The sequence below is a fragment of the Octopus bimaculoides genome, chromosome 5 (assembly GCF_001194135.2).
Source record: "Octopus bimaculoides isolate UCB-OBI-ISO-001 chromosome 5, ASM119413v2, whole genome shotgun sequence".
NCBI lineage: Eukaryota > Metazoa > Mollusca > Cephalopoda > Octopoda > Octopodidae > Octopus > Octopus bimaculoides.
The window spans coordinates 95362375-95367571 of NC_068985.1; the positions used below are offsets into that span (position 1 = coordinate 95362375).

The following is a 5197-nucleotide window of genomic DNA, read 5'->3' on the forward strand; positions in this document are numbered from 1 at the left end:
ATGTGTGTGTGTATGTGTGTGTATACGTTTGTGTGTCTATGTGTGTCCCCCCAGCATCGCTAGACAACCGATACTGGTGTGATTACGTTCCCGTAACCTAGCAGTTCGGCAAAAGAGACCGATAGAATGCGTCCTAGGCTTACAAAGAATAAGTCCTAGGCTCGATTTACTCGACTAAAGGCGGTGCTCCAGCATGGCCGCAGTCAAATAACTGAAACAAGTAAAAGAGTAAAAGGGTATATAATCTATATAGTAAATTTTTGTGTCTCTATGTCATTTGGTATGTTTTGCTTTGTAATGTTATGATCAACATCCTTTGTGGAAACATTGACTTAATAATTTGTCTTCGATTAAAGTGGCTTAACTCGCATCCTGCAAACCAATGATGAATGTTGATCCATTATTGACGATATAATTCAAGCATCATAAATAAAATATTCCTAGCATCTATAAGTTTCATATATACAGATCTGTATATGGTTATTCATAAACAGATATCGAACGTTTAAATCTAATAATTTCGGTAAAATCATTACTTAATTAGAGTCTAATTCATAAGTGCTGACAGTCTTATACATTTGTTACCAAATTTGAATTCTACATCTTGATTATCTGTCCGGTGATGAGTCCACCATTTCGATTTCATATTAATAACAAAAAAAATTAAGAATGAAATGAAGAACTAAAATGAAATCCTAAACGTATGTTGATGTCTAAATACTTTTTCTTTGACAGTGTAAAAATCATGTTATATTCCCGAAAATCCATGCTATGAAAGGCTGGGAGAAATGTTACGATACTGGGCGAAATGCCTAGCAGTATTTCGTCTGTCTTTACGTTCTGGGTTCAAATTCCGCCCAATTCTACTTTGCCTTTCATCCTTTCGCAGTCGATGAATTAAGTACCAGTTACGTACTGTGGTCGATCTAAACGACTGGTCCCGTCTCCATAAATTGCGGGCGTTGTGCTTAGAGTAGAAAAGAATATTCACGCTAAATATGCTATTTTTTGGCTCAGATAACTATGCATGATATCATACACTGAATACGGGTGCTAAAACAATTTTCCCTGTTTTCTGGCAAAATTGTCTGTTTCGTTCATCTCTTCTTTTTATATTCTCTTCCTTTCATAAAACTGATAAAATGAAATTATACTATCTTCTATTGCTAAACAACATATATGGACCTTGCGTATTGTGTACAATTGAATATTATCAGGAAAAAATAGCTTCCCGTGATATGAATTATAGAACTTCGAATATAATTGACATATGTGATAACTTAGAGAAAGAGTTAGCTTTGCATATTAAATCATTTTCGAAATATATTTCTGTAGTCCAATATTCGTAAAAAGTTTAGAAATTTGAAAGCCAAATATACTTCACTTATGTGATGTAACAGATCTCAAATTTCATTGCAGAATTCAATAAGCATAATAACACATTTTACTTTACTCGCTTTATTTTCCTCTTCATACGTATATGTACATATACACGCATCTGTATATACATACATACATACATACATATCAGTGAGATTGTTCGCGTGTGTGTATGATTACATGAGCGTGTATATTTTTATTCTTTTTCACAATGAATTTACAACTAGAATATTATATTTCTTTACAACAGCTAGCGTATGCGAAGCATTAAAAAAATGTCTTAAATGAAAATTGAAATGTAATCAATCTCTACTCTGACATAAATGACTTATGAAGATATTAATTAAATTACTGAAAGGTAGGCAATATGCATAATATTCACTCTTACTTCCTCTGCGTCTCTACTTTATTTGCAATGTAAATTTTTATGATGTTTTTTTCATTCAAATCCTGCATGTCAGTCATATAACCTTAACTTCGTACAGTCACGGTGGAAAACAAGCACAGATCTTTCATAAAAAGATAAACACACACTCATATATTTATGTGTATTCGTGTGTGTATATGCGTATGTATATATACATACTGGCAGCCATAACTATATATTTACATATATACACACATACTCACACACATATACATATATATCGACACAAACATACACATATATACACATGTGTATGTATGTGTGTGTATATATATATATATATATATATATATATATATATATATATATATATATTTGGGGAAAAATTTTTAAGGTATCATTCAATTAAGACGAATCTCCGTTGGGAGAAGTTCACAGGCATGTGAATTGATTCTAACTTGGCTTAACGAAATCTCTGGCGATTATATGCAGCTGCGTAAAGCCCTTTCAATTTGGTAAATTAAACCTTCTTTATTATGACTTCCCATTAACTGGAGAGCCTAATTTTGCAGATACTGAACAATGAAAGAAAATGCTTTATTGTGGATTGGGTGAATGCAGAAAAAAATTTCGTTGTTCTATGGAGAATTTTCAGTTATGCAGATTAGCGTTATACAGTAATTCAAATAAATACATCGCGCACAAAAGAAGAGTAAAGAAAATTATTATAGAAACACTGGAGGAATTACAAACATATTAAAGAGAACTCTCGGGTACCAAATAATCCAAAGAAACAGAAACTAAATATTGTCAGTGAAAGAAAAAGCACTCCGGTATCAGAAGAACGTTGTCGAAAAAGAACTAGGAAAGAAATACGACTGAAAGCAACTAGATGTATGACTAAAAGCCCACATAGAAGCATTTCTTTCAACTCTCCTATTACTGTCTCAAATCCTTTCTCTTTGACTAGATATCTTTTTCTCAAGGGAAGATTTGCATCTTGTGTTTCTTAACTTGTTCAGTTTCTAGGCTTCGATTCTACTCTGACCTTGTCTTAAAGTCTTCACTTTATTTTGTAATCTCCTTTCCCACATTTGCTCTGTTTAAATCTTTCCTTGTGAGATATCTAATCTTCTGGTGACTACCGCCCCTCCAACATAGACGAATGTCGCTGCTGCTAGTTGTCCCTCCAATATTGGTAGCGTTATTGTTAATTTTCCTTAAGGTTTTTCTTTGGTTTCAGCTGTATCTCTTATGTTGTTGTTTGTCTTTCCTACTGACTGGTCTTTCGTTTCAAGTTCTCTTGAAATCTCTACTACCTCTAATTCTGTCATCCACTTCTCGTAATAGTATTAGCGTGATCTACTAATCTCTACTCAGTCACTTTAAACATACTTTTCTCTTCCCAAAGTATAACACCCGTTTTTTACATCCCCTCATTTTAAGTTCACTTTCTAAGTAGTAGTGCATCACTATACTTTTTTCTTCGTTGGCCCACTATCTCCTCCCTTCTCTATTATCTGCCGATGCTATATTAGGATAACTGTTACAGTCAGTCTGCATCTTTACTGAACCGGTGCCGAGCGAGAGGCCTTCCTTTAAAAGTCCGGTTTCATCTTCACTGTTACAACCAGAGTTCTTCGGAAACTCCTGTCTGTTATACACTGTGGCTAGGGAACATTCGTCACCAACGTAATTACCGCTATTATTTTTCGACATCTGATAATTTCAAGCAATTTTCTATTGCATTCTTTACATATTTGTGCTAGTGGTGTGGTGTGTGTTGCATTTGTCGATGGGGGTGGGGGATATTGTATTGTATCAGTATATTTCGTTAAGGGGTTTGGTTTGAATCTTCTGTTATATTAGTTGTTTCATTGTGTGTTGCTTGTGCAACGCGGGTTGTGTTCGTCTGTCGGGTACCGGTCTTCTAATGTATATGTTGCGGGCTTTGTTCATTTTGTTGTGTATTTACAGTATGAGTTTCGTCCTGTGTTTTTCTAGAAGAGTCTGTGTAAATCATCAATCAACTATTTCATTGCATTTATGGTTATCTGTCCACCTTTCTTACACTTTTGGTTGGTTTTGTTATGGGTTCCTTTTCAACGCGTTTACTTTTTAAAAACCTCTCTGGCTAATCGTTGAGAGGACGTTGATGTTGCCTTAGCAAAGGTTTGCACTCTCTGAGTGCTCTTGTTAACATTATTATTATTATTATTATTATTATTATTATTATTATTATTATTATTATTATTATTATTATTATTATCATCATCACTATTGTTATTATTTTTATCATCTTCATCGTCATTAGTAGTAGTAGCAGTAGCAGTATTTAAATTTAGTTAATATCTATATTCATGCAGTATAGAGTACACTTCATTACTGCCCATGGAGATATTAAAACAAGACGGTCTTCATCCTTTTGCTCAAATACGATGATCTTCCTTATAATTCCTTCAACGTAAAATCCCATCAAAGTAATAGAAATCATCTCAATATACTACTTAGTCATTGATTATTTTTACCGCGGGAAATAAAGTCAACTTTGCTGTAATACAAAGTTTGACATCAAACCGTAAATGCACTTTCAAATATATTTTCTAGGATGCTCAAACAATTTTGAGCAAACGTAGAATAAATGCTGAAATTAACTGTGCTGTATTTTAATTGATCACATAATATTCTGATATCAAATTTCTGTTGTTTTCAAATAATTTACACTTAGCTGTGAATTATCAAAATTGGTTCGTATGATGTCCAACAGAGCTTTAAATCGTCATCTTATTGATCTGCAACGCTGCTGTGTAACTGAGTAATTACAAGTACTATCGGCTCACTTCCCCTAACACAATCTCTATGACGTATACGTGTGTGAACATATGAGAAATATTCAGGCGATTGCTGCATAACTAAGCATATGTACATGTAGGTACACATACTGTGGGCCTATCTTTGTCGCAAAGTTAAGAAGCAATGATATCGGTAAAGAATTGTTTCCATCTTTTGTGTTCATAGATGCATATTATCAAGTGATTCTATACATGATGATTATGATACAATAGATATATCATTTTAATTTTCTCTGAAAGTATAAAAGTGCATATTTTTTGGGGCGTATACATACATGGGCGTTTAAATAGTGAGCGAGTGAGTCTCCAACGTACAACTGTTTATGCTTCATTTATATTTGAATGTGTAATGTAACATGTGTTACATGTATAAAATAAATAATATTATATTGATAGAGCAAAATTATTAATGACACCAATAAAAATATTATAAGCAATGCGTACGATTAATAAAATAGACGATTACGGCCAGTAAATATATACATATACATACATGTATACATACATATAGGTATATGTATATATGTACATACATATGTGTATGTATATATATATTTAGTTATAAACATATGCATTATATATATATATATATATATAT

At 32.8% G+C, this 5197-nt stretch overlaps 1 protein-coding gene across 6 annotated transcripts in view; it reads right to left on the reverse strand.

The window, feature by feature from the left end:
* The window catches only part of LOC106877896 (prolactin-releasing peptide receptor-like), a 381315-nt gene that overhangs the window by 333483 nt on the left and 42635 nt on the right, over positions 1–5197 (reverse strand). The gene's annotated exons all lie outside the window — the stretch shown is intronic.